The sequence below is a fragment of the Chiloscyllium plagiosum genome, chromosome 14 (genome assembly GCF_004010195.1).
Source record: "Chiloscyllium plagiosum isolate BGI_BamShark_2017 chromosome 14, ASM401019v2, whole genome shotgun sequence".
NCBI classification, from domain to species: domain Eukaryota; kingdom Metazoa; phylum Chordata; class Chondrichthyes; order Orectolobiformes; family Hemiscylliidae; genus Chiloscyllium; species Chiloscyllium plagiosum.
In genome coordinates this window covers 13,282,383-13,305,405 of record NC_057723.1, presented here as the reverse complement: position 1 = coordinate 13,305,405, position 23,023 = coordinate 13,282,383, and the positions used below count along the sequence as shown (strand labels likewise).

Below are 23,023 nucleotides of genomic sequence, written 5' to 3'. Positions count from 1 at the left end.
TGCAGTGAAATGATGTAGTGATGGCAGCTTTGGTTCGTTAAACAAAGAACTGCAGATGCTGGAGATCTGAAACAGAAATAGAAATTGCTGAAAAAACTCAGCAGGACTGTGGAAAGAAAGCAGAGTTAACTTTTCAAATCCGGTAACATGTTTCCTTCTTGCCAAAGACTTGATGCAATATTTTATAGAAAGCTGAACAGATGCATCCAATCCGATGTGGGATGTCTTCATCAGATATGGCCTTCTATGGGAGGTTGCTGAAGGGAGGGGCTCAACTTATTGCAGTGTCTGTCCTTTAACATATATGCAAGGTTTATTGTTTGCCTCACCAAGTCTACGTTGCGATCAGTGTTTTGTTTTGACGACATTCAATAACAGACCAAGTCTCTAATATGCAGAACTGAAGAGTGGATTGGAAATCTGGTGCAGAGTGAGCAATGGTAATAAGTGAGTAAATAGCACTGTTAGTGACAGCTTCCATCACTTTACAGCTAGTTAGAGCACACAAGTGGCAAGCTGGGATGCATCTGTGCTACTTTACGCAAACATGATATTTGGGTAAAATACATTTGGTATTTGGTATTATTCAGTCAAAGCTGGTGTGTGGCTATACTAGACCAACTTGACTAGACGTGTGGGTAGATCTAGCACACACATTTCCAGCACAGTTATACAAGCATAAAGGCTTGGCAGCCTCAGTGAATAAGAGAACTCAAGGGAAAAAACATGACCTCAGAGAAACCCATAATGACAATAAGTCTCAGGAAGTACCACTATTTTGTCCAGGGTAATTAGGAGTTGGGCATAAATACTGGCCTTGCCAAGAGTGCCACAGAACCATGAACAAAAAAGAAATTGTCCTATTGGACTTGTCCAACCCAGCCAGTAGTGATCCAACGTGGTGAAGAATGCCCCATTGCACTCAGTGCCCCAGCCATCTTCAGTGCCTCTTCTGAATACTATTCACCAGCAGAAAACTGACTTATCAGCTGAGGGAGCCCTCAGTGAATGATAATCAGTAGGAGGTTTCCTTTCCATCTATGATCTGCCCTGAGACTTCAAATCAATGTCGAGCACTCCAGATCATTCCCCCCTGATTGCACACCACGGTGTGATTACTTCTGACGGTCTGCCATGCCAGTGGAAGGATATAGCCCAGGATGGTGATAGAAGAGTGTGGGATAATGGCTGCAAGTTATGATTTGGTATCACTATCTATGTCATTGTACCCCCAATAGCACACTGAAGAAAACGATCTGCTGCACTGTGTCCATAGGTGTACATGGAACTCTACTGATGCTATCATTGTGTACCCGCCTTCTATTTGAGACTTGCTACATATTCTCTGCCACTCACTCACCGCCCCATTGTCACACTGCTCACTGCTTTGATCGCTGACTCTCATTCACTGCTTTTGTTGCCTTCCCATTGGCACCTTGCTCCTGACCTGCCTCACCAACCAACTTGGCCAGTTTGTATGCTGGGAGCAAGGCAAGTGAAGGTTGGAGGATTGGCTGTGGAGTGGCAGACAGGGGAATTAAAAGATTGAACAAGAGAGGGAATGGGTGAGAGGCAAGAAGGGTGGACGTGAGCAGCAGTGGTCTGGCAGTGGGGTAGTGATTGTCGGGAGTCACAAACTTATTCTTTGGTGCTAGCAGTGCCATCACAGACACTAGCCATGAACTACAACAAGTGCTTGATCTACAGTTGCCTTCTACCATTACGCCAGGCTGCTGTCTGACGAGTCTGGGAAAGATCGCCAAAATTTGACATATGCTCCAGGGCATTAGTGAGAAGCATGTTACAGGGTTGACTGGTCTGCATTTATTTTGTCGTTTTTCACAGGTAAGTCAATTTTAGATCTACTGTTTAATTTTATTCTAGTCATTTCATGATGGTTTGGTACAAATGAATGGTTTTCTGAACTATTTTACATTATTAAAATTAATCCAAACAAGATCTTCATTTGTAAAAGGAAAAAAAATCAACAAAAATGCACACTGTTAACTAATTAAATAAAAGAGAATTTATTGATTTACATATTCTTTAGTTACATATAATAGCTGTTAAACTTAAATACAGAAAATCTCTTGATGAATAGCTGGTTTATTGATGCTTCCAAATGATTTGTGAAGAAAACTAAAGATTTTTTAGCAAATCTACATCACAGTGATGAACATTCAGACTAAAATACGTACATTTCCATTGGCTTCTGACAGAAAACAATGCAACACATATAGAAATGATGACCAGGAATTTAATTGTCTGGACCTTTCACTGAGCTCTCCACAGCAAATTTCTAACACATCCTATTTCTTCCAAAGTTTCCTGTATTAAAACCAGAGCTATATATGTTCTTCATTTAAATTACTATAGTCCAACATAATATATCATTTGTAGTAATGTATCAATTAGGAATGACATTCAGCAATTTTCATCTTTTATATAACACAGTTGAGAAATAAATAAATAAATATTTAAATTGCAGTTTAGTTGTGCTTTTATCAAATACCAAGCACCTTAATCCATTGGTCTAACCATTCAGAAACTGTGACGGATCATTGAGAGCGATTTATATGTTGGGAGAACTTCCTTAGCTTATGCAGAAAAGATTTTAGCTCAACTTCATTATCTTCATCAACTGTGCAATTAATATTCTGTAATGAAAATAATAATTTAGCAAATTAAAGGAAGCATTTCAATGAATTTTCATCTTCTGTATCTAGAGAAAAACAAGTTTGTGTATCAGGCTAAAGTGAACTGTAACTCTAACTAATATTATTGGTTTTTAAGGAGTTTTCGATTGAAATTGTATCTTGAAATAGTCAGAAGTCACACAACACCAGGTTATGTTCCAACAGGTTTATTTGAATTCACAAACTTTCAGAGTGCTGCTCCTTCATCAGGTGAAGACTTCACTCCAAAGGCTGCTCTCTGAAAGCTTGTGATTTCAAATAAACCTGTTGGACTTAACCTGGTGTTGTGTGCCTTCTGACTTTGTCCACCCCAGTCCAACATTGGCACCTCCACATCACGTCTTGGCTAGACAATTTTATGTAATTTCTAAATACAGTACACTGCATTCTAATGCACACTCTTCAATTAACTTAGAAGGAGGCACAAGATCTAAAACAAAATTATTCTGTGCAAATGCCCAGTGCCATTTACAATATGCCACCAGTGAGTTGCAAGCGGGTGATTAGATTAATGACATTAAACATAGAGGATTTTGCTTCTTTTTAGGTTACAGCTGATGGTGGTCAGAGTGTAAGTGGATTTGATTTCTAGCAGTTTAGTGTATTTGATATCTAATCTTTAGAAATCTTTTGAATAATGCTATTTCTATGTAATCAGTCTGGTGCTAACTAAACTTTTCTACCAAATAGCATGCTTTTATCAGCATTCAACTGAATACCACTGAACTCTTTGACAACTGCCAAATGTCTGCTCAACTGAAGTTAGACCAAAAATACTTCTTGCTTTGTACAGTGGACAGTACATAATAAAACTCAGGGAATCAGACAGTTGTTTGCTTTGGCTTTGTTATTTCACAGTGAGCATATTTTAGACTTCCTGAATCCAAAGCCTAGGTTACAATGTGCCAAAGCGAGTGGTTCCAATGCCTCTTTCAAGATTGGAGTAAAAAAGTATGGCACTGGGAAAGCACAGCAGGTCAGGCAGCATCTGAGGAACAGGAGAATCGACGTTTTGAGCATAAGCCCAAGACTGGAGCTAAGCAAACTGCATTGGCAGACTGTCCCTCCACCTTCATATTGACATGAATTGTAAATGGTTTAAAATGATTTGGCTTCAGATTGTATGTAAGATACGGACTATGATTGTGTTGATGTACCTACAGAGTGGAACATGCTAGATGGAGCCAAGTATATTTTTGTTGGTAGTTTTCCAATAATTTTTGAGGCACAATACTTTTTTTAATGTACTTTTGCTAATTTCATGACAAAAGTACATTTTTTGGAAAAAATGGTATTTTTTCAATGGAATTGCACAAACGAAATTTGGGCAAGGAATGTGAGGCCAAACTCTGGAAAACCTTCTCACAACACAATCAGCTTTGCCACAGAATCGGTTATGTGAAACTTTGTTAATTTAAATGCTCAATTTAACCCATTTCAAATGGCACCTTATTGCAGCATCTTAAGATTAAGACTCACCTCACCCAGTTTAAATATTTGCACTCTGAGCCCACGTATGGATTGACAGGTAGATGGAACATTCTCCAGGGCTTTAGCAGCTTTGCAGAACACTTCAGATACATTATTAGGTTGAAAATGAAACTAGAGGGACAAGATATTTTGAAATTGCTTTGGTTAATTGATTCAGGAAAAGAAACAAACTGAAATTGAATTGTCAAGGCTGGGTGATGGTGTCAGTCCTATAAAATCGAACGAGCTTATTTTCAACTCACGACAGTTCTTTCTGTATTATTAATGCCATTTCATTAATGCCATTATTAATGCCATTTCATTAAGTTAGTTGTTTGCTGGACAAAAGGTTCAAGAATTTTGTGGTTGATTTTCAGACTGAAAGTTGAGAATTTTCCTGGCTGTATGGTCCTATCTCCATCCTGGAGTAGGCCACCTTGTCATGTTTATGGAGAAAGGAATGGGCTGGAGTCAGATCCACGGCCTTTAGGGACAGGCCAAAGGCCAAAATGGCTTAGAAACCGAATTACGCCAAGGCTGATCCAATCTGGTTTCAAGGCCCATCTTTTGTGGTTGAAAACATCGGAGGTGGGAAACAAGAAATAAAGCAATGCGGATGGGTTTTATGGCATTCTACCCTTATCGTTTTCATTCCTCTTCACATCCTTACTCCCAATGCCCAACCTCACCACCCATAACTCCTTCACCTCCACTTTATGCCCTACACCCATCCACAACACCTTCTCTTAATGCGCTTGTTTCCTCATGTACTCACCTTTGGCGAGTGGGTAATATGCAGTGATTGCTTCGGATATCTATTGAACTTTCAAAAATAAAAAAAAACACAGATTAAGTCACGGAAAAGAAACATTCTCCCTTCCAAAGCCCTACCAATTCTGACTGTGGCTGGCATAGGTACATCTTAGATTGTATCATTTCCTATTGAACAGGAAAACAGAAAACATCCTTCCACACTGTTGTTTGTGGCTTCATTCATAAACCTAAATCAGGAGGGGTTCTGTTTAATGCTTGCCTCCATGAAAGTGATGGGAGGCCTTGAACAGGCCATCTTTAAATTGTTAGGTAAAAACAAAGACTGCAGATGCTGGAAACCAGAGTCTAGATTAGAGTGGTGCTGGAAAAGCACAGCACGTCAGGCAGCATCCGAGGAGCAGGAAAATCGATGTTTCGGGCAAAAGGCCTTCATTTTTAAATTGTTGCCTGTACCTTTAAACAACAGGCAATTGCGGTCACAAACTTCTCCATCCCCCGTCCCAGTGAAAAGAGTTGAGAGTTGAGGAGCAGGGTCCAGGTTCCCATCATTTTCCGACCCTAATTCCACTTCAGTTCAGATTGGGACTTTGAAAGTTTGGTCCAAGAATTTCAAGTTTGGCACAGCCCCTATATTTTCATAGCAAAGGCCCATGAAAGTAAACAGGCAACATCAAATTAATTTTTCTCGATGCTTTTCAGATTGTAAATTTCCTATTCCTGTTCCTGTCTCTTGTGTCCTTATATTGACATATTAGTTTAGTAGAAAGGCCAGGGTAACTTTCTAGATTACTAAGTAACTGGATCAACAGATTTTCTGGAAAATCACTGAACACCACCATTCAGAAACTCTGTACTCTGACTTAAGTCCTCACATGCAGACGCAATGTGAGTTTGAACGCTGACAGGTATGCATCAACTATAAAGTGAAAAGTATGTCTACATCGATGCCTCTTTAACATAGGATTGGACCAGAACTGAAACAGGTCTGGGAAATAAATGATTGCTGAACCACATAGACCCATCCCCCATTGCACAATTTCACCCTCTGTTATTTCCTAAGGCTACAGAAAGTGTGGTCACAGAACAGATCTGATCCTAGTAAGGACAGTGTAAGTAATTTATACTGTCATGGACTCATAAAGAGCTTAATCCAGTAAATCCTGATTTGGAAGTATATCACTAATCCTTCAGAGTTGCTGAGGACAAATTTCTAGACCTCCTTTTCTAACAGTATAGTGGGGCATACCTACACCAATTGGACTTTAGTGGCTCAAGATGGCAGCTCACCATCACGTTTAGATGGCATTACAAGCAGGCCAGAATTCAGCCGCCGTCTGGTGTTGGAATATTTGCATGGCAGCAATAAGGCTGCTGCAATAGATTCCATGGCTTAAGCCTTGCATTCAGTATACCTGCTGAGCAGATATTTTGCACTGTAGAATACATCGCAACAATTCAAGGGACTATTGTGGAACAGATAATTGATATTCTTGCTTCAGATCTGATACATTTTCATAAACCATTAATTGGGTGCTGTATATAACCATGTCTAAAAGCTTATGACCTGTAGCTTGACAGAGAATGTTGAGAATATTATTACCAGATTCACTGCTTTTAGGGAATGAGAATTCCTGTTGTAACAGAATGGGACAATGCCTTGAGTTGGGGATTTATGTACTGCAGTAGTCAGGATATGTAGTGAAGATAAACTGTTTCAGGAATATGCCAATTAAACTTTAATCAAAATTTAAGAAGGCAGTAGTATAAATGACAAATCAGATGCAGCTAGATATATTATAACACTGTACCTCGAGCCATATGTGAAATATCTGAGACAAGTATAACTTTGTACATGTTAATGCTCAGAGTACAGAGCTCAAAATAAGCTAACAAAAGAAATATAAGGAGTATTGTTATATTAAATAATAGAAAACAGTTCTTACCATGGAATTGAACTTTACTTCAGGGACCATGGTGTCACCACAAGACATCTTCAGAAAAACAAAGTAACAATTGGTAAATTAACATTTCATAACTATGCACGTTATAGTCAGTTTCCTTATGTAGAATACTCATGAGCAAGTAAAATACATTTTTTTGCCATTGATATATTTTCTATTGTAACCAAAACAACTCAGCTTTCATGAAAACTCTGGTTCCAATTTACAAAATGACTAATTCTTAGTAACTTTCTCAACAGAGTTGCACAAGTAGTTTTATTCATTTAACATGTATTCAACAAATCTGTACATACCTCATTTATATTTTGTTTTTTCAGAATGCTTATGATTTCCTTCAAAGATTCAAGTTGAACCTTGCACTCTATGCTGGCTAAGATGAAGAGAAGAATCACTGTCTTCAGTACCTTAGACATGATAACGTTCTGAGCTAATCAGTCAATGCTAGTTATCTTTCTGAAGGTGAACCGTTGACTTTTTATAGCCAGTAGCTTGATGAAGAGGAAATACTGGGGAAGTCACTGAAGCGTCACAAATTCCTTAACCATTGAGATAGCAAATTTGCAAGAATAGGTAAAATCTAAGAGGAAGGAAACCCTTTGTCTTCATCAAAATAGATAGCAAGGTGGGGGTGAGGAAAGGTGGAGGAAGAAGATGTGGCAAAGAGATACCAACCATCAGCGCTTCAAACAAATTCCTAGTGATTGCCCTTCCACACAAACACAAAATGAGTATTTCAACCTATTTTTGTCATTTTTAAAATGATTCTGTCAAGATATTGATAACTGTAGAAATAGGAAGTAGCATTCATATTGAAAATGTAAGTGGATATTCAGTCTAAAAGTGCAACTGAATGACTATTATCAGTTTGGGATCAATATGTGCTTCAAAAAGACGATCAGCCCACACTTGCAAATCCTTTAGCCGCTGTTGGTATGTGTTCTAGTCTATGGTAATTGTACGTGTTTTTAGCACTCCGCAGAGGTAGCTGAATTAGTGACAAAGAGAATAATAAGCATGAAGAGCTGGGTTTTCAGTTAGCAGAATCGATCTGCCTGGTGCAATACAAATTAGGATCAGCAAAACCTCACTTTGATTCACCCTCGATGATTTATACCATTGATTTTATTCTGGCCAAATGTTGATGCCAGCCCATAAGATGTGATGACTTCTCAAAGACTGTCCATCATCTACAAGATTCAAGTCAGGAACATGAAGGAATACTCTCCACTTCACCTGGAGGGGCTTTCCACGACACCCAAGAAGCTTGACACTATTCAGCATAGAGAAGCTTGCTAGATCTGTCACAGTTATATTAAGTTTTGCATTAATTTCCCTCCAACACATGCACACTACTGCTAAATTGTGTACCACCTGCAAAATGGATTGCAGCAATACACCAAATCTCCTTTCAAGGCAGTGGTCTTTCCCAGTTATTGGGACCTGTTCTGAGGGAGATGGGACCTGTACAATGTGGGTGGGTTATGCTTGGGCAGGAACCAAGATTGATGCCCCAGGAGGAGTATTTACTGAGTGGTTGGGGAGGCTTTAAACTAAAGTGGCAAGGGGATGGAAACCTATGCAAGGAGTCAAAGGAAAGGGAATCATGCACAAGAACAAAAGGCAGAAATGGGAATAAGAAAAGTGACTGGCAGAGAAATCAAGGACCAGGACTAAACAGGGCCATACAATGGGAACAGGACAAGTAATGTTAAAATGTTCTATGTTCTATGTTCTATGTTCTAAAAAGTCAAAGCTGAAGATTGTGTGCCTTAATGCATTCAGAATTTATAGTGAAGTGGAGGAATTAATTGCGCAAATTGATGTAAACAAGTATGACATAATTGGGAATAAAGAGATATGGCTGCAAGGTGACCAGGGATGGGAACTGAATATCCAAGAGTATTCAGTACTTAAGAAGGGCAGGCAAAAAGGAACAAGCGGTGGAGTGGCATTGGTAGGTATGGAGGAAATTAACACAGTAGTGAGGTAGGTTATTAGCTTCAACAATGTGGAATCTGTATGAGAAACACAAAGGGGCAAAAACATTAGTGGGGATAATATATAAATCCCCAAACTGTTGGGGTGATGTTAGGAATGGTGTTAAACAGGAGTTTAGAGACACTGCAATAAAGGAACATCTGTCATTACTATATTTATATTTATATTTAATCTGCATATAAATTGGGCAAATCAAATTCATAGCACTACCATAGAGGAGGAATTCCTGGAGCGTATAAGAATGTTTTTGTGGAAAAATACAGTGAGGAACTAACTAGAGAATATACCACCCTAGACTGGCTATTGTATAACGAGAAATAAATAATTGGCAAACTAGTTGTGTGAGGCCCCTTGGGATGAGCAACCATAATGTGATGGAATTGCGTATCAAGATGGAGAGTGATGTAGTTGATTCTGAGAATAGGGCCTTGAATCTAAATAGACAAAATTACAGAAGTATAAGGCTTGAATTGGGTATAATATATTGGGAGACATTGCTTAAAGGGATGTTAACTGAAAGGCAATGTCAAACATTCAAAGAGCACATAGATGAATTGCAAGAATTGTTCATTCCTCTTTACTGCAAAATTAAAACAGAAAAGGTGACCAAACAATGGCTTACAATGGAAATTAGTGATAGCTCTAGTGATAGTGATAGAGTAACAAGCAGACAAAACACATCCAGAAACCCTAGCCACACTTCCCAACATCAAAGACATTTCGGAAATTACTGCCAGACTACTCAGACCTCTTGGCATCTTGTGGTAGCCCACAAACCCACCAACGCACTAAAACAGCAGCCAATAAGTCTGAAAGACTCGATACAGACAACAAGCAAAACTAATGTAATTTACAAAATACCTTGCAAGAACTGTAACAAACACAACATTGGACAAACGGGCAGAAAACTGGTCACCAGGATATATAAACAACAACGAGCCACAAAAAGACATGACCCACTTTCACTAGTATCCTTATACAGACTGGAATAACACATCCATCCTAGGACAAGCTAAACAGAGATATGCACAAGAATTCCTAGAAGCATGGCATTCCAACTGGAACTCTATCAATAAACACATTGACTGGGATCCCATTTACCACTCTCTGAGAAAAAGAACCTAAATTACATCACCACAGGAAATAACATCACCAACCCAAGGAAACCTAAACACAAATAGAAAGCGGGCCATACAACCAGTGCTCCATCCAGAGGCTCACTGATGATGTTACCTAGTATTGCGACAAAACGTCTGAAAACAAACCTTACAGCTCAGTGAGAAAACCTACATCCAGAACCTCAACCTGAGCTACAAATCTTCTCAAAACTTGCTATTAGTGATAGTATTAATATTGTCAAAATATGTGCAGATTAGGTGAATTGGCCATGCTAAATTGCCAATAGTCTCCATGGATGTGTACGTTAGGTGGATTAGCCATGGGAAATGCAGGGTTACAGGGACTGGATGGGGAGGGGATGGGTCTGGGATGGGAGCCTCTTAGGAGGGCTGATGGGCTGAATGGCCTGATTCCACACAGTGGGGATTCTATGCTTCTATTAGTTGCAAGGAAGAGGATAAGAATTGTCCACAAAAAAAAACAACAGGCCTGAGGAGTGTGGATTTGAGCAAAGGAGGTAAAAGCAATTGATTAAGAACAGGAAAGGAGAGCATGAGAGTGAAATTGTTGGGAACATAAAAAATGACTTTGAAAGTTTCTCCAGTATGTGGAGAGATAGAGTTGGTGGAAGATAAATGTAGGTCCCTTACAATCAGAAAAAGAAGGAAATTTATAATGGGAAACAAAGGAATGGCTGACCAACCAAATATGTATTTCAGTTCATGTTCACAAAGGAGAATGCAAATGACACAGCAGAATTGTTGGTGAACATAGGGTTTCATGGGAGAGAGGAACTGAAGCAAAGGAGTTTTAGTAGGGAAATGGTGTTAGGTAAATTGATGGGATTGAAGGGTGGTAAATCCCCAGGGCCTGATAATCAATATCCTAGAGTGCTTAAGGAAGTGGCCCTAGAAGTAATGGATGCACTGGTGTCATCTTTCAAGATTCTATAGACTCTGGAACAGTTCATAAAGAGGTTAGCTAATGTAAACCCTCTATTTAAATCATAATCAGACAGGAAAACAGGAATTACAGATCAATTAGCAGTCAGATGTCCACAGTGGGGGAAATGCTAGAGTCCATTATAAAAGATATAATCATTGAGTTGGGAAACAGTGGCAGGGTCAGATAAAGTCCGCATGGATTTATGAGAGCAAAATTATGTTTGACAAATCTACTAGGAAGACTTGCAGGAGCAGTGGGGATGTCATAGTCGGGAATTTTAATTTTCCTCATGTAGACTGGGACTGCCAGAGCATTAAGGGCTTCGATGGGGTGGAATTTGTTAAATGTGTTCAGGAAAGTTTTGTGAAGCAGTATATAGAGGGTCCTACTCAGGAAGGGGCAAAATTTGACTTACTTTCGGGAAATAGGGCAGGACTGGTGACGGAGGTGACAGTGGGGGAGCACTTCGGCACCAGTGACTATAATTCTATTAATTTTAAAATAGTTATAGAGCGGGACTAAACTGGTCCACAGGTTCAAGTTCTAAATTTGGGCAAGGCGAATTTTGGTGGAGTTAGACAGGAGCTTGCAGAGGTTGGTTGGAGTAGTTTATTTGCAAGTAAAGGGATGTCTGGCAAGTGGGAGGCCTTTAAAGGTGAGTCACAAATTTGTTAGAGTTCAAGGTCTGTATGTTCCTGTTAGGGTGAAGGGCAAGGTTGGCAGGATTAGGGAACCTTGGATGACAAGAGATGTTGAGGCTTTGACCAGAAAAAAAGGAGGCATGGCTCAATTACAATCAGCCGGGATCAAGGGAATCCGTGCAGATATGCAGGGAGTACAGGATTCACTGAAGAAGGAAATCAGGAGGGTGAAAAAGGCCTTGGCTGAGAAGATTAGGGTGAATCCAAAGAGGCACTTTAAGTATGTTAAAGGAGAAAGAATAACTAGAGAGAGAATACAGCCCCTCAAGGACCAAAATCGACATGTATGTACAGAACTGCAGGAGGTGTGCGAGATTCTTAATGCATATTTCTCCTCTGTGTTTACCATGGAGAAAGATATGAAGACTTGGGAACGTGGGGAAGTTGGTAGTGATATCTTGGGGACAGTACATATCACAGTAGAGGAGGAGTTAAATTTATTAGAATGTATGAAGGTGGATAAACCTTCTGGTCCTGACCAAATATATCCATGAACACTGCAAGAGGCGAAAGAAATTGTGGGGGCCCTGACTGATATTTTTGCATCATCATTAGCCACGGGGTGAAGTCCCGGAAGCCTAGACAGTAGCAAATATTGTGCCCTTATTCAAGAGTGGCTGCAAAGAAAAACCTGAAAACTATAGACCAATAAGCATAATATCTGTGGTGAGTAATTTACTTGAGACGATTCTGAGGTATAAAATATACATGCATTTGGAAAGTTAGAGTTTGTTTAGGAGTAGTGAGCATGGCTTTGCGTGTGGGAGATCATGCCTCACAAACTTGTTTGAGTTCTTTGAAGAAGTGACCAGGAAGGTTGACAAGGGCAGAGGAGTAGATGTACTCTGTATGGATTTCAATAAGGTCTTTGATAGATGGTAGGCTGCTCTGGGAGGTTAGATCACATGGATTCCAGGGTGAACTGGCAAATTAGATACAAAATTGGCTTGATGGTAGGAAGCAGAGGGTAATAGTGGAAGGATGCTTGTCGGACTGGAGGTCTGCGATTAGTGGAGTGCCTCAGGGGTCGGTGCTGGGCCCATTACTGTTTGTTATCTATATCAATGATTGGGATGAGAATATACAAGGCATGGTTAGTAAGTTTGCTGATGACACTAAAATAGATGGTATCGTGGCCAGTGCGGAAGGTTATCAGAAAATGTAGCAGGACCTTGATCAGCTGGGGAAGTGGGCCAAGAAATGGCAAATGGAGTTTAATATAGATAAGTGTGAGATCTTGCATTTTGGAAAGTCAAATCAAGATAGGAGTTTCATGGTGAATGGTAGGACCTTAAAGAGTGTAGTGGAATAGAGGGATCTTGGAGTTCAAGTTCACAGTTCTGTGAAAGTGGAGTCACAGGTAGACAGGGCAGTGAAGAAGGCCTTTGGCATACTGGCCTTCATCATTCAGGGTACTGAGTATAAAAGTTGGGAAGTTATGTTAGTGAGGTTGCACTTAGAGTATTGTGTTCAGCTTTGGTCACCTTGCTACAGGAAGAGTGATATTAAATTGGAAAAAGTGCAGAAGAAATTTACAAGAATGTTTCCAGGACTCAATGGTTTGAGTTGCAGGGAGAAGCTAGGACTTATTTCTTTAGAGCATAGGAGACTGAGGGGGGAACTTATAGAGGTATATAAGATTGTAAGAGGCATGGATAGCGTGATTGTGCACAGTCATGTCCTAGGGTTGGGGAATTGAAGACTAGAGGGCATCAGTTTAAGGTCAGAGGGGAGAGAACAAAACGGAACCTGAGGGGCAACTTTTTTACACAGAGGGTGGTATGCATATGGAATGAGCTGCCAGCAGAAGTAGTTGAAGCGGGTACATTAACAACATTTAAAAGGCATTTGGGCAAATACATGGATAGGAAAGGATTAAAAGGATATGGGCAAAGTGCAGGGAAATGGGCTAAGCGTGGATCAACATTTCGGTCAGCATGGACCAGTTTGGGTCAAAGGGCCTGTCTCTGTGCTGTAGTACTCTATGACTCTCTTGGATTTCTTTGAGGATGTGACTTGTTGAGTTTATGAGGTGGAGACAGTGGATGTGATTTATTTGGACCTTCAGAAGCCTTTTGACAAAAGTCCAACATAAGAGTTTAGTATGTAAAATTAAAGCACATGTGATTGAGGATAGCATGTTGAGATAGATAGAAAATTGGTTGGCAGACAGGAAACAAAGTGTAAGAGTAAATGTATCTTTTTCTGAATTGCAGGCAATGACTAGTGGGATACCACAGGGATTAGAGTTTGGATTCCAATCATTCACAATAAATATTAATGATTAGGATGAGGAAACTCTATATAATATCTCCAAATCTGCAGATGATATAAAGCTGGTTACAAGAATGAGCTGTGGGGAGGATGTAGAGATGCTCAATGTGAGATTTGACAAGCTGAGTGAGTGGAAAAATGCATGGCAAATGCAGAATCATGTGGATGAATGTGAGGTCATCTATTTTGGGAGCAAAATCGTGAAGGTGGATTATTATCTGAATACCTGTAAATTGAAAGAGGAGAATGCACATTAAAACCTTGGTGTCTTTGTACACCATTACTGAAGATAAGCATGCAGAGCAGCAGGTAGTGAGGAAGGAATGTTGGCCTTCATAGTGAGAGGACTGTTGCAATTATACATGACTTTGGTGAGATCACACCTGGAGTATTGTATGTAGTTTTGGCCTCCTAATCTGAGGAAGGAAGTTCTGGTAATGGAGGGGGTGCAGCAAAGGTTTACCACACTGATTCCTGTGATGGCAGGACTGATGAATGAGGAGAGGTTGCATCAGTGAGGATTATATTCACTGGAGTTCAGAAGAATGTGGGGGGAATCTCACAGAAACCTATAAAATTCTAACAGCACTAGTTAGGTTAGATGCAGGAAGGATGTTCTTGATGATGGTGAGGGAGTCTAGAACTAAGGGTCACAGTATATGGATATGGGGTAGACCACTTAAGACTTAGATGAGGAAAACTTTCTTCACCCAGAGGCATTTGAAATTCATCACCACAGGAAGCAGTTGAGGCCAAAACATTGTATGGCTTCAAGGAGGAGTTGGATATAGCACTGGGGCTTAAGGGATCAAAGGATATGGGGGAAAGCAGGATTGGGCAATTGAGTTGGATGATTGGCTATGATTATAATGAATGGTGGACCAGGCTCAAAGGGCCAAATGCCTACTTCTGCTCCTATTATTTATGTTTGTATGGCTGAGAAGAACAAGAGCAACAGGCACATTGTAGCAGCATGACTACAACTTCCTCTCTACATACCACCTGAACTAGGAACTCTATTGCCTTCACTGTTGTTAGCTCAGAACTCCCTCCCTAACACTGCTGTGGTTCTCTCTACAGCCTGAAACTACAGCACTCACAGAAGCATTTCATTCCATTTTCTCAAGGACAGCTAGGGATGAGTAACAAAGCTGGTCTTGCCTGTAATGTTCTCATTTAATATAACAACTCTTCTAGAGGTTCTGTTTGCAGACGAAGAGTTGTTATATCAAACGAGAATTCACACAATAGTTCTTTCTTTTTGTATGATCTGAACTTCTCTGAATTACAATTCATAGGATTCCAGTGTGCTGCTTATTTTCATCTATCACCTTTTAGTTTGAAGGATATTAATATATTGGGCCAAAGCCTTTCTTTAATGTCATCCAACAGAATAGAGGTATAATGTATGGGTCCACATTATTGTTTCTGCCAAGTCAATGTGGAACGCCATGCCACCAACCAGTATCCCATCTCATAGCATGGCACAGAATTGACCAGTTAGAGGAAACGCTGGTCCTCAAGTCAATGAACTGTTAATTAGGATTAAGGTGTCTGGAGAATTTCAATGACTGTCACTGTGTTGATGATTTTGAGATGCAAACTCAGCAGGTCATAGGGATGTACAGGACGGAAACAGACCCTTCAGTCCAACTCGTCCATGCTGGCCAGATATCCTAAATTAATCTAGTCTCATTTGCCATCATTTGACCCTAATCCCCAAACCCTTTCTATTCATATACCCATCCAAATGTCTTTTAAATGTTATCATTGTACCAGCCTCCACTATTTCCTCTGGCAGCCCGTTCCATACACGCACTACCCTCTGTGTGAAAACATTGTCCCTTAGTTCCCTTTTAAATCTTTCCCCTCTCACCTTAAACTCTTATGCCCTCTAGTTTTGGACTCCCCTACCCCAGGGAAAAGACCTTGACTGTTCATCCTATCCATGCCTCTCATGCTTTTATGAACTTCTATAAGTCAACCCTCAGCCTCAAGGGAAAATAGCCCAAGCCTATTCAGCTTTTCCCTCCAACCCAGGCAACATCCTTCTAAATCTTTTCTGAACCCTTTCAAGTTTCACAACATCTTTCCTATAGCTGGGAGACCAGAATTGAATGCAGTATTCCAAAAGTGACTGAAACAATATCGTGTACAGCCGCAACATAACCTCCCAATTCCTATACTCAATGCACTGACCAATAAAGGTAAGCATACCAAAGACTTCTTCACTATCCTGTCTACCTGTGACTTCACTTTCATGGAACTATGAACTTGTACCCAAAGATCTCGTTGTTCGGCAACACTCCCCAGCTTTGGAAGTATCTCTGGAGAGAGAAACAGAGTTAACATTTCAAGTCCAGTGATTCTTCTTCGAAACTGAAGTGAGGTGGAAAATGATGAGTTTTATGCTGTTGAAAGTTTTGTGGATTTTTTAAAAGATACTAGCTCCACTTTAGTTGATAAAGTAGCCAAAGGTTAATAGTGTTCACTGTTATTAATGCTGCAATCATCAAGTATCTTAAAAGCAGGGAAGAAATACCCTGTATGTTGCAAAACAAAAATGCTGCTGGAAAATTTACATTGCTCTTCCACTAACTTTGTGAAAATGGCAGTTTGCTCTCAACTGCCCCCTGAGTTTCATGAAAGTACTTTATTTAGCCAATATATTAATTGCCTGTTAAAAATGTCATAAAAATTTAGGATTGTCACTTAATGGTTGACTTTTTAAGGAGGAGTTATTTGTGCACTGCCAAACAACCTCTCTGGCCCAGTAAACAAACAATTGAAATTATGGATGTGTAATCTCTCTACACATCCATCCACAAGCAGGGTAGTCTGAAAGCTCTCCGCTTCTGCCTTGAAAAGAACAGTCTTCATTCTCCTTTACCTGGTTGAACTGATTCTCACTTTGAACAACATTTTCTTTAGTCCATCTCACTTTCCCAACATGGTTGACAGGGCCTTAAGCCACTTATCCATCACTCCCAGCATCTGCTCATGCAAACATAGAAGTAATTGCACCAGGCCTTTCTCCTCCCCCCCCCCTTCTCACTGTCCAAGGCTCCAAACATACCTTCCTGGTGAAGCAGCATTGTACTTATACAACTTTCAAACTATTCTACTGTATTTTCAGCTTGCAATGTGGCCTCCTTTACGTTGGCAAGATCAAATGCAGCCTGGTTGACAACATGGTCGAACATCTTCACTTTGTCCGTAAGAAGGACCCCGATCTTCCAGTTGCTTGCCATTTCAAAAAAACCTGTTACCTCCATGCAAATATTTCTATCCAATGAAGCTCAACACAAATGGAGGAACAACATCTTACTTTAGGCTTAGGGACTTTATAGACTCTAGCACTCAACAGTGAGTGCCACAACTAAAAGCATAACCTCTGTCCTTCATATATACTGCACCCCTCATCACCCCCTACTCCCATCCATGTTTTGTTAATGTCTTGTTTGCTCTCAGTGGAGTGGACCTATTTGCTCCTTTTCATACCTATCATTTACACCCATTTTCCATCTTGATCACTCCCTTACTACCATTTGCACTTCCTTGCCTTTTGTTCTGTGGACCCTCACAATCTATTCCACTCACTCATCTTCCCCTCTGTTAACAGCACAAAAAACAGCATTTTCTACTCTTTTCCTAAAAATGAGGCATATCAGACTCAAAGTGTTAATTCCGTTTATCTCTCCACAGATTCTTGATTAGATTCCCTACAGTGTGGAAACAGACCCTTCGGCCCAACAAGTCCACACCAACCCTCCGAAGAGTAACCCATCCTACCCCTCACTAATGCACCTAACACTATGGGCAATTTAGCATTGCCAATCCATTTAACCTGCACATCTTTGGACTGTGGGAGGAAACTGGAACACCCGGAGGAAAAATGCGCAGACAGGGGGAGAATGTGCAAACTCTACACAGACATTCACCCAAGGCTGGAATCAAACGTGGGTCCCTAGGGCTGTGAGGCAGTAGTGCTAACCACTGAGCCACCCCATTCTACCAGACCTGCTGAGTTTCTGCAGCCTTTTCAGTATTTTGCCTTTAGCAGATGTTGGGAATCTTTTCTGTAGCCTTTGTTGGATACTTAAAAAAAGGAATATAACATATTTACCTTATTTTTTCCTTTCATATTCTTTATTCTCTCACTTAATGCAATCTTGCATCCCCGTTTTTACTTTTTTTTCCTGTTATGACTAATTTATCTTATTTTCATCTGCATGATTGCTCTCGTTCTTGTTCACACTTTAAAGCTACCAGCTGAAGTGACATACCAAGGTTCCAGGCACCCCCTTGCCCATAATGCAATGTTATCAGCTCATGAGTCCAGTAAGTTAAAGAAGAAAATACATAGTTTAAACTGAACGCTCTAGAACAAAGTCTAATCAACATTTATATAAATGATTTGGCTGTGATTTAGGAGGAATAGTTAGTACGTTTGCAGATGACGCTCTAAAGTTAATGGTGTAGTTGACAGTGAGGAAGAGTATCTCAGAGTATAACGGGACCTTGATCAGATGGGCCAATGGGCCAAGGAGTGGCAGATAGAATTTAATTTACAAAAATGTGAGGAGTTACAGTTTGATAAGGCAAATTAGGGCAGGATTTAGATGCATAACGACAGGGTCATGGGGTGCATTGCTGAACAAAGAGACCTTGAGGTGCAGGGGCATAGTTCCTTGAAGGTGGAGTCAGAGGTAGACAGGATAGTGAAGAAGGCATTTGGTATGCTTTCCTTTATTGGTCAGTTCATTGAGTACAGGAATTGGAATGTCATATTGCAGACTAACTGGACATTGGTTAGGATACTTTTGGAATACCGTGTACAGTTCTGGTCTCCCTGCTATATGAAAGATGTTATTAAACTTGAAAGGGTTCAGAAAAGACTTAAAAGGATGTTGCCAGGGTTGTAGGGTTTGAGATATAGGGAGAGGCTGAATAGGCTGGGGTTGTTTTCCCTGGAGCATTGGCGGCTGAAAGGTGACCTTATAGAAGTTGAGAAAATCATGAGGGGCATGGATTGGATAAATAGCCAACATCTTTTTCCCAGGGTAGGGGAGCCCAAAACTAAAGAGTATAAGGTGAGAGGGGAAAGATATAAAAGGGACCTAAGGGGCAACTTTGTCATGCAGAGAGTTGTACATGTATGGAATGAGCTGCCAGAGGATGTGTTGGAGATTGGTACAATTACAGAATTAAAAGGCATCTGGATGGGTACATGAATAGGAAAGATTTAGAGGGATAGGGACCAAATGCTGGCAAGTGGGACTAGATTAATTTAGGTTATCTGGTCAGTATGGACGAGTTAGACCAAAGAGTCTGTTTCCGTGCTGTGACTGTATGTGATCCTGCCAGAAAAATGAGTTGACATAACCCTGATTATGACTGCTAGGAAATTCTCTTGACTGGAACAAAAAATCCTGCTCAGAAACATAGTGTAATTGGGCAGTGGAGACAGAAAACTTAATTGAAGGTGACAGCTTCAGTAGAATTCTGCAGTTACTGACATTGAATCAAAGTTGACAATCCTTGTACTGATTTATGTTTTAGACTTAGAAGAATTCCCAGATCTAATGATGCATGAGATAGGCAAAGTACAAGCATACATCCATTTTCAGTGGTTCGTTAGTCCTGGATTAGATTAGATTAGATTACTTTCAGTGTGGAAACAGGCCCTTCAGCCCAACAAGTCCACACCGACCCGCCGAAGCGCAATCCACCCAGACCCATTCCCCTACACCTAACACTACGGGCAATTTAGCATGACCTGCACATTTTTTTTGGACTGTGGGAGGAAACCGGAGCACCCGGAGGAAACCCACGCAGACACGGGGAGAATGTGCAAACTCCACACAGTCAGTCGCCTGAGGTAGGAATTGAACCCGGGTCTCTGGTGCTGTGAGGCAGCAGTGCTAACCACTGTGCCGCTGTTTGCTAGCCTGAAGACACAAACCAGAGATTGGCAATTAGTTATGCTGACCAGATGTCTCTGCCCCTCTTACCACCTGCCATTGATGTGTTTGAAGGATTTTCATGTTGATAACCAACTTGTTTCACATGTTAGAAAGGCATCTTGCATGATCAAGTTTGGAATGAGATTCGAACCCTGAACCTGTGGCTCTGAAGCAGGGTTGCTACCAATTGGGCCACCAGACCTACCCACTATGTTTTGCTACATTATTTGATTCGTGGGAATAAGCAGATGATGAGGGAATGGTCCAGCATTCAAGGAATCTAGGTGAGCAGAACCCACTCAGCATTTAATGGAAACTGGAGTGAAAATGCAGGCAAGAATTGAACATGCTATTTAGGTTCAAATTGGATGCGGTATTCTGATCTGCATCTGCGAGAACAGAAATGCACTTATTCATGGAATTTCCTCTTTTTGACCATGACGCACCAACTACAATATTGCTCAACCTGAATAACTATAGCAGTCAGACCATATATGGATCTTAACGATACATTTGAAGATAAGAAAAAGTTCTGAAGCCATCAACGCTCATCTGATTACAAAAGGCATATTTCGTTGAAAATAGCTGAAGATAATAATTATCTTCCATGATCAGCCACTTAACATCCTTCCATTGCTATCTAGCTGCAAAGTTGCTTTTTAACTCAGCATTGAGGTGACTTCCAAATAACACGGACAGTGCAACTAAGGAAGAACTACTTTTTCACAGAATCTTCATATCGTACAGTGTAGTAGGAATCCAGTTGGCTTATCAAGCTTGTGCTGACTCTTTAATAAATCAATCATGCTTTCTCTCACATCTCCCGCGCTTGTCCATAACTCTAGGAGTTCTTCATCATCCTCTCCAAATCTCTTTTAAAATTATTTTTGGAAATAGCTTGAAGTAGAGCCATGAGCTTTTCAGAAAGACCATTCCAAATCCTGACAACCTTCTAACGCATAAGATTTCTGCTCAGGTCTCCTCTAAACTTTTTTCTGCTGACTTTAAATCAGTGACCATTAATGTGTCAGCCTAGTGAGCATTGTATCACTCTTTACTTTGTCATAATATCATTATGAAAACCTCTAATGGATTTTACCATTGCTCATCTGAAACTAACAGCATCTTCTGGAGTCTGCACATTCTCAGTTGCATGCATAAACTTCAAATTTGTTGTAAGCGATTCCATACTTTTCCATTGTGGGTATGATTGAAGACTGCAATTTATTAGAAATCATTGAATTCATGAGAACTTGCCCATTCACATTCTTGTGCTGGTTTAAAGACTCTTGAAACTCTTAACTCAACTTTTATGAATGTTACCTGGGTTTTTACTGATATATTAAGTTCATGTCTACTATTGAACAGCCTCAGTGGTATTAGAATGCTACCATATTTATACATTCTTAAATCTCTCCATTATGATAAAATAAGACATGCAGTTTAAATCTTTTCAAAATGTGTTTTTTTATGTACTTGGCTTCTGCCTTAATCCTATGTATCTATCCCAACTACTTTCGCTGGGCCAAAATCTGGAACGTTCCTTCCAAACAGCATTTTCAGTATCCTTAACCCCAATGATTGTAACAAATGGATTATAAAACCATAAGATGTAGGAACAAAAATAGGCTATTCAGCCCATCATACTTGCAAGGCATTCAATGAGAACATGGCCAATCTGGTAATTCCTCAACTCCACTCTGCTGCTAATTCCCCATAATTCTTGATTCCATCCTGCTTAAAAATATATTTATCTCAGAATTTTATACAGTCATAGAGATGGATAGCATGGAAACAGACCCTTCGGTCCAATCTGTCCATGCCGACCAGATATCCCAACCCAATCTAGTCCCACCTGCCAGTACTCAGCCCATATCCCTCCAAGCCCTTCCTTTTCATATACCCATACAAATGCCTCTTAAATGTTGCCAGCCTCCACCACTTCCTCTGGCAGCTCATTCCATACCTGTACCACTCTCTGGGTGAAAAAGTTGGCCCTTAGGTTTCTTTTATATCTTTCTCCTCTCACCCTAAACCTATGCCCTCTAGTTCAGGACTCCCTAACCCCAGGGAAAAGACTTTGCCTATTTACCCTATCCATGTCACTCATAATTTTGTAAACTCCTATAAGGTCACCCCTCAGCCTTCGATGTTCTAGGGAAAACAGTCCCAGCCTGTTCAGCTTCTCCCTATAGCTCAAATCCTCCAACCTTGGCAACATCCTTGTAAATATTTTCTGAATCCTTTCAAGTTTCACAACATCTTCCAATAGTGGCCTAACCAATGTCCTGTACAGCCGCAACATGACCTCCCAACTCCTGTACTCAATACTCTGACCAATAAAGGAAAGCATACCAATTGCCTTCTTCACTATCCTATCTACCTGTGACTCCACTTTCAAGGAGCTATGAACCTGCACTCCAAGGTCTCTTTGTTCAGCAACACTCCCTAGGACCTTACCATTAAGTGTATAAGTTCTGCTAAGATTTTATATACTTAATGACCCAACCTCGACAGCCTTCAGTGGTAAAGAATTCCACAGATTTGTTACTGTCTGAGAGAAGAAGTTCCTCTTCATCTGTTTTAAATATGTAACTCCTTCTTCTGAGATTATGCCATTTGGTTTTAGACCCTCCCACAAGAGGAAACAGCATCTCCACATCTACCCTATCAAACCTCTCAGAATTGCCTACATATAAATAATGTCTCCCTATCCATTAATTTTGCTTTGTTACCATTTTCCCCCTTTGAGCTGATTTGCTGCTGTCATTTTATGCTTGTGCTCTCTATCCCTTCCTGCCCTGTGCTGGGTCTCATTGCCAAAACAGTTGTCCTGCAATGTGTTTTGTATATCCTTTTGTTCGTAAGCATACATATCCTCCCTCTCAAACCCTCCACATCCCTGCGTCCCTAATTAGTTTAAAGCTGTCTCCACACTCCTAGTTATTTGATTCACCAAGTCTCTGCAGCCAGCACAGCTCACCACTAGGGGAAGCAGAGACCTCACTCCCTCAATTGTTTTATTTGCCCTGTTCTATGCAACAGCAATGTAGCACTGCTCAATACAAATATCCACCTTTGGAAAGTCATGAGGATTATTTGTTGGAATGTTGAAAGCA

The 23,023-nt window shown here is 40.4% G+C and overlaps 1 protein-coding gene across 1 annotated transcript in view; it reads right to left on the bottom strand.

Annotated features, from left to right (window-relative positions):
- Positions 1-2,531: 2,531 nt before the first annotated feature.
- Positions 2,532-23,023, bottom strand: part of rad50 (RAD50 homolog, double strand break repair protein) — a 216,201-nt gene continuing 195,709 nt past the window's right edge. The window contains exons 26-29 of the transcript XR_006313549.1: positions 6,884-6,931; positions 4,942-4,989; positions 4,176-4,298; positions 2,532-2,657 (exon numbers count right to left, since the gene is read on the bottom strand). The gene's annotated coding sequence lies outside the window, so the exon portion shown is untranslated. The remainder of the gene's footprint in view (positions 2,658-4,175; positions 4,299-4,941; positions 4,990-6,883; positions 6,932-23,023) is intronic.